Source organism: Pistacia vera, unplaced genomic scaffold (assembly GCF_008641045.1).
Source record: "Pistacia vera cultivar Batoury unplaced genomic scaffold, PisVer_v2 Contig334, whole genome shotgun sequence".
Taxonomy (NCBI): Eukaryota; Viridiplantae; Streptophyta; class Magnoliopsida; order Sapindales; family Anacardiaceae; genus Pistacia; species Pistacia vera.
Genome location: NW_022196151.1, coordinates 207,815 through 216,035, shown reverse-complemented (window position 1 = coordinate 216,035; position 8,221 = coordinate 207,815).

Below are 8,221 nucleotides of genomic sequence, written 5' to 3'. Positions count from 1 at the left end.
CTATCAGAAATTGATCAAGTTCCTAATAGCATTAAGCACATAATATAGACTCATCATTAGAAAAATAATTCACTGATCAAAGAGTAAAAGATTGATCACAGATCCATAAATAGACTAACTCTGGTCTTAGCCTGACAAAATTAGTTCACAATAAAAGAAACAAGAGTAGAATCCAAGAAATAAATCATATTGAAAAAGTAAAAACAAACTCTATGATGAATTTTGTTCTTGATTCTCCTTTCTCTTTTGTTACCCAATAATCTCTCTCCAAGAATGGGTAAAATTTGGTCTCCTTAAGGAGTAATCTTAATCACCCTTAAAGACCCAAAAGAGTCCTAAGTGAAAAAGGAAAGAAAAACTAATAAAAACCCTAAAAGTGTCCGACATAGCCCTGGCCATGTCCAAATGTACATCACCACAGCCTAGCCCATGGTGTTTCCTGTCCTCGTTAGTTTATCTTCATTCCACCACCACGGCCATGCTGAACCACCAAGGCAAGGCCATGGCCTTCAAACTTGTCAGCTAATCTCAATTTCTTCAAGCTTTGAATTCCGATTTCATTCCAATGCTCCAATCTACTCAATTATCGCCTGCAAACTTGTCAACTAATCTCAATTTCTTCAAGCTTTGAATTCCGATTTCATTCCAATGCTCCAATCTACTCAATTATCGCCTGAAAATTACAAAAATTCTCCAAATCAATAGCTAACCATTCATATTTCAAACTTAACAAAAACTAACATCAAAACACAGAAAACAAATGAGAAATTAACTAGAAGGCTATAAAAACAAACCTAAAAACACTAAATTTATGCAACTTATCAATTTTCTTGACTTTTTGACTTGAGTGCACGGTTGTGCAGTCTGGTCGTGAGAGTGCAGTCTGGTCGTGCGAGTGCCACTCAATTTGGTAGAATGACTAACGACCAAGTGGAACGATGTCATGTGATATTGCAGGATAACTTTCTCTTAAGGAATCGTTGTGCCTTGATCGCACACGATCGTACTTAAGCAAAAATTTTCTTATCCATGACTGTAACACCTGATATACCTGTTTTGGTTTGGTTATGACTTGAGTCATACCTTAGCATGTTATGGTTAGTGTTCAATCAGCTTTTTGGATAGTTTTGGCACATCAAAACACATGAAAGGTCAACAAAATCTTAGCAAGAGTGTGAGAATATAAAGCCTAAGCGGAATTATACACCCATGTGTGCTCAAGATATAGATAACATGGCATCCATTATTGGTAAACAGGTATATTTTTTTCTTGCAGTATTAAATGGAGAGCTGAATATGTACTTTATTTAACAGTGTGACATTGACATTTTATATTTTTTTCCTATGGTTTTTGGAGTAGAGTTTTGAGGTTTGGTCAGAAGTTCGGGAGCATTGTTAGAGAATGTGATTTCAAAATTGCAAAAAGAAATAGAAGATCTGATTTCTGAGAACCAAAAATTAGAAGAGGAGAAGAAGGTTTCAAAAGAGAGGTTAGAAAAAGTTGAAGATGACTTGAAATGTTCTCAGGAAGCATTTAAAACTATTGAACAGTCCTTTGAAAATCATGAGAAAGGAAAGGAAGTCCTAATAAAAGAAAGAAATGAATTGTCTAATGAAAATACAAAGATCCAATCTTTACTTTCCCAAGCTCAAAAAGACAGGGATGAGGCTGAAGATTTGGTGACGTAAATGTTTCTGGCCACCAGAGAAACTTGTGTTAAGGCATTCAAGTCAAAACCAAATGAAGACTCCGAATTTTTAGAAGAACTTGTGTTGAAGGAAGAGCAGATTCCTTCTGATGAAGTTGATATTAATTATGATGCTACTGGAGCTTTATCTACACCATGTAATATTACTTGTACAAATGATAAAATTGTGTGATAGTGCTGTGAAATTTTTTAACAATATTTTCTATTGAAAACTTTCAATTATTATAGAATCAATAGTGTATCTATTTGTCTATCCTATGGAACACTTCTTTGAAAATAATATTTTTCAATATGTCTTCTGGTTCATCTTGCTGTTGGACCAATCAGATTGTGATACCTTCTCTTGAAGTTACTTTTGATAGGGCAACATATAATTGTCCATGTATAAATACATGATGTTTCATGTATAATCCCATTGTTTTAACTGTAGTATATCTTTCTATTTAATTGATTGCAGTTTTTGAATGATATACTCATTCAATTCAAGCACTGTATAATTTCTGGTTGTCAATATTGACCTTTCCCTAATATAATCAACATTGCCTATCTCGACAGATAGATTTGGAAAAACAGCATCCACAATTGTTTCTTCTAGATTGCTATATTGAGAAAGTTTCAAATCTTCAGGAATTTGTATAAAACTTTCATCTTTTGTTATGCATGTTCCTTCACCAATTTGCAGTAACCATCTGTCAAAAGTAGTCAACTGATCCAATTCTGCATTGCTTTGGAAATTCTTCTTCAACCTCATATTTATTGTCAATTTCAACACTACCACATGTTCCCAAAGAGAAGATGAAGATAAACATGCTTGCATCACATCATATTTTTTCCCTTGGGTATAACTGGCAAAATCTGTCTGAAATCTCCGCCCAGGGCAATAGTTACACCTCCAAATATTCTCTTAGCATTTGATTAATGTTTCTCAGACAAAATATCTCTTACAGATATGTCAAGAGCTTCAAAGCAATATCTATTTGCCATCAGTGCTTCATCCCAAATTATCAAATATTTTTTCATAATCAGTTTTACCAACTGTGTCCCCGTTTTAATATCACGTGTATACTCTCTTTAGTGATATCTAAAGGTATCTTGAAACTTGAATGTGCCATTCTTCCTCCTAATAACAACAATGTAACAATTCCTGAGGTAGCAACGGCGATAACAATTTTACCTTCAGAAGGTAATTTTGTTATGATTGTTGACCATAGGAATGTTTTGCCTATTCCACCATGTCTATAAACAAAAAAAGGTGTTCCTCTTTCATTGTTAATTGAATTAGTAATTATATCATATATGTCTCTTTGTCCATTGTTAAGACCATTTTCTTTGTGCAACATTTTGTTGTTGTCAATATCGTAACTCAACTCTTCAGGAATTAATTTATTCTATGTATTTTCAATTTCAGTACGATTTGGAATTGGCATTCCATGGAAATCAGCCATGGATTTTCCTCCCTTTTTAATGAAATTTCAATCTCAATCAATGCATGATTTTGCAATTGTTCGTTACCGTATCTCAACATTCTCATTCCTATTCTTTTTCCGAGGTTGTATGCGATGTGTTTAGATAATCGATCTACATTTGCTCTCCACAATTCTGTCGGACTTACAACTTCATTAAGTAATAGAATAGTTACATAAAGCTATCATAACTGCATTCCAGTGGCCCATTGTAACACCCCCCTCCAGCCGGGTACCCTCTAAGTATTCCATTAGGATGGAAAATTAGAGAATTCACGCCTGGAAGGTTGTGTAGTTTAAAATGTAAATCCTGGTTACTGTAATGCCCACATCGAGGTACGTAGCTTTACTTATGCCCTTATACCCTTAGTTGAATTTTGTTAAAGTTATCTTGAAAAAGTGTGAAGAAAATCCCTTAAATTGTCATTAGGGGTAAAATGGTCTTTTCACTCATAATTGGTTGAAAATGTAGGGAGTAAATAGAGATAAAATTTCATGGAGAATGCAATGGAAATGAGGGCATTATTGTAATTGACAAAAGGGCAAAGATGGAATTTCATAGAAAGAGCAAGGGTAAAATGGGAATCTAATACATATTATTTTATGATATTAAGAGTTGAAGAAGAGAAACCCTAGCCACTATACCCTCCATTCAAGCCATTCTCTCAAATTTCTTCATTAAATTTCCAAGGAAATTCATAGGATTTTGGCTAACTTTTGATAGATTTTCAATCCTAAGCATCCAAAGGTATGATTCTTGCATCAAGAAGTCAGATTAAATTTTAAAGTTTTGAATTCTTATGGTTGTATATGCTTAGGGTTTGAGAAGGAGGGAATTCTACCAAAGAGAGAGTATAGTGTTGGAGGTGCTCAAATTCAAGGTAAGTAAACCTAATTTGAACCTTAATTTGAGCAAGACTTGTGTTGAATGAATTTTTTGCATGTTTGTATGTGATGGTATGAGAGAATTATGGGCTGTTTTTTATGTTTATTGATGTATAAATTCTAGCCATGAGAAGTAGTGTATGGTTATGTGATGATTTGGTGAAGTTGTGGAAGATTTTGTGTTAAAATTTTTGAAGTGTAGAAAAGTGAAAAATTCGGCCAGGTTTGATACTCAATTTAGTGAGTTTTTGGCTCAAAATTTGGTTGAATTAGAGAGTTGTGGAAGTGTGCATATGAATTGTTTGATGAAAATCCTAAGAGAAAACATGTTACCATGGTTGCCCTGTCAAATCTGCAACCTTCTTAGTGATTTTTTAGCATCTTACCCATCGAACTGGGTTGAGACATAACATAAAAGTTGTAGCCCTTTCTCTAAGCTTTAAAATGAGACCAAGATCATAGCAATACGATGTGTATATATAGCTTGAGATATATGCCTCCTTGAATATGACCTGCGCAGAATGACTACCTCAAAAGTACCTCCAATTTATTAGTTATTTTTAGTCTAATAATCTATGATTGATTTCAAGTATGGGAATGTTGTTGGTAGAGAATACTAGTTCCATAATGATATTTTTATATGCCATAATGCATTCTCACATTCTCACATTTGCATTTAGAAAGAATAGCAAAGAATGAGCATATTTCCATGCACATACACATATATGAGAACATTAAAGAACAAAGAGAAAGAGAGTTTGGATGAATTGTAGAATTTCTTTTATGCATGTATACGCTTACATATGAAGAATTGTTGATGGAATGGAAATTGAATGATGGTTAGAATTTATCCATGAGAAGTAGTGTTTGTGTACTTGATGTTCGATGAGAGTTTGGATGAATTATGGAAGAATTGGAGTAGAATTTATGGAGTGTGAATCCTGGACAAGTTTGACGTTAATCTTGGTGTGTTTTATTCCAAATTTTGGTGGCTTAGAAGAGAGTAGAAATGTAGCCAAATTAGAGTTGATGTGTGCATATAAATTGTTTGATGAAATGTCAAAGAGAAGTGCATACATGATTATGATCATTTGATATCTTGAGATGAGTTGGTAGATGGTAGAGAATGACATGTTCATATTCCATATTTCATTATTGCATCCAAATATGTGAATTTAGAAAGAATAATACACTCACACGGCCTCAGTATCAGAAAGAAGAATTGTACAGTCCGTTAGAAGTGCATGTGGATGAGGACTGTACCCAGAATTAGAGAATACACTCACACGGCCAGGGTTCCAAATCCATGCCTCAACTGAGTCCGATCGGCAAGAAAGAATAGAAAAGGAAAGAAAGAATAGAAAGAAAGAAAGAGTAGAAAGAAAGAAAGAAAGAAAGAACAGAAACAAACAAACAAACAATAGAAAGAAAGAAACAAAAAATAGAAAAAGAAACAAAAAATAGAAAAAGAAACAAACAATAGCAAAAGAAACAAGCAATAGAAAGAAAGAAACAATAGAAAAAGAAAGAAACAATAGAAAAAGAAAGGAAGCATAGAAAGAAATACAGAGAAAAGAAATAGAAAACAAAATAAGAAAACAGAAAAACAGAAAAGAAAATGCACATCCTATGCATTTGTGCATTTGCATCATACCTATGCATGACACCATGCCTATTATCATGAGTAGTGAGAAATTAGAAATTGAGAGAAAACAGAGAAAGAACATAGAAAGAAAAGAGGAAGAACAAAGAAGAATAGAGAGGTGTGATGTAAGGAAAGAAATTCAGAATTTAAGCAACAGAGAGAGAAGAGTAGCATAGCGGGTTTACATACTGAGCAATCAGTGCTCACCCCGTTATTTTCAATGTTTTTACAGGTAGTAGATGAGTTGCGGTCACTTGGAATGTCAAGAAGCAGAAGGGTTTGGTAACACTGTCGAGTGATGTTTTGTGACTTTATTATATTATGTAAAGATTTGTATATAAAGAAAAATTAGTTATGGGCCCAGTATTTTATACTCATCTGCATCTACATGTATATTTTCTTATGTATATATTTAGTGAGTTATACTATTATTTTACGAGAATACTAGCTAGAAAGAAAGTATTACAGTTACAAACATGTACTATATGAAAATAAGTAAATAAAACTTCTCCTCTCATTTACATTACTTTCTTAATCAACCTATCTAGACATGACTATATATGAAAAATATGGTTTAAAGAAATCAACAACATCAATTGTTTAATAGCGGAAGCAAATAAAAAATATCTCCCATCATTTATAAGCAAAACATATTTATTATTTCATAAAACCTAGATTATAAACATTAAATTCAAAAGCAACATCATTTATATAACATCATAAGTTTAATTATAACAAAAGTTAACATGCATGCCCCCAAGCCTCCTTGATTGCCGCTCGCCGTTACCGCTTTAACCATTACCTGTAAAACATGAAACTAGGGAAATGAGTGCTAATCACTCAGTAAGGGTATCGATCATTTAACCCTATGTAACATTCTTAAACTTAGAAAACATCTTATTTACTTGTACATGAACCACACATTAACAACACAAAAGTAATATAACATAGCATATTCAATCCATATCATAATGCATAATATAATTCATGTAATGCTTTCCTTTAATGTTCATGAATAATGTACATCAATGCCATGCATGTATAAATACATTTTTCTTTGAAAACCTTTTTACTGTCTTCTGATCAGACTAAGCTGAGGCATGGATTACGGAACCTTTGGCCAATGAGCTAACCTTAACTTATAACACAGTCCCCATGGTCATGCACACTATGGACTGTTCATTTCTTTTGGTCTAGACATGTGCATGAGTGAGATCAGGTTCCCCATAACATGCCAGCAGCTTCCATAAAATTTACAAATCATTTTCCTTCACAAAAATACATGTCTATGTACCTTGGAAGCATTTTGCTCAAACTTGGGATCAAGTCCCACTTTTTTCATCATTAGTATGCTTGACATGCTTCATTCTTTAAAAAACATACACTTTCCATATATGAACATATCAATTCATCATGACCATTTTGTGGATGCATAACAAATTCATAGAAACATATCATACTTAGGCTTGTATATACATACACAAGCTCATAATTAGGTAATACATAACATATTACACATAACCTCCATAATCATTCATTACATCAACTATATATGCTCATACAATCATTAAATAATCATAAAGATCACTCATTCAAACATGCTTCAAAACCCTTTAAGCATCATTTCCATACTTGGAATCAATCATAGATTATTAGGATAAAATTAAATTAAGAAATTGGAAGCACTTTTGAGGTAGTCATTCTGCACTGGTCAGATTCAAGAAGGCATATCTTGAGTTATACACATCAGATTGATATGATCTTGGTCTTGTTTTAAAGATTCTAGAAAGGGCTACAACTTTTATGTTTAGGTCTCAACCCAGTTCGATAGGTAAGATGCCAAAAAAATCACTCAGAAGGCCACGAATTTGACAGGGCAACCATGGTAACATGCCTATTTTAAAGCTTTTCCATATATACCTCCACTTACTCCCTAACCTTTCCTTACCATTCTCCCTTGTGAAAACATGTTAAATGATCAATAATAACCTCCCTTGTAATATGTTAAAAACTCATGTCACAACTAATTCCATTGATTGTCATCAAACTTCAATGTTTTTACAATTCACATATAAATCCATCAATTATAGCATCAAACCAAGCTCAATTGCTATTGTGTGACAAGAATTAAGGTTCCCTAATACTAAACCAGAAACCTAATTCTTATTTCCTATTAAAGGGAGGTTTCCCTTACCTTATGTGAAGAAACCACACTCCTTTGCAAATTTCCTCCTCCTTATCTCCAATTGACCCTTATCCTAACATAAATTATAAGGAAACTTCAATAACTTGAAATACATAATATTTATATAAGATAAGGAGTTGAATTTTACCTCCTAGTATCCTTAATAAAGGAAGAAATATAAGACACTTGAGAGATTGCAACTAAGAGACTTGAAATTTTAATGGAGTAGTGAAGAAAATTATGGAAGATTATAGAAAGCTTGAAGAAGATAAAGGAAAATGGTAGAAGACATGTGTTGGCCCACTCATACCACCTAAAATCAAGATTTTTTTCT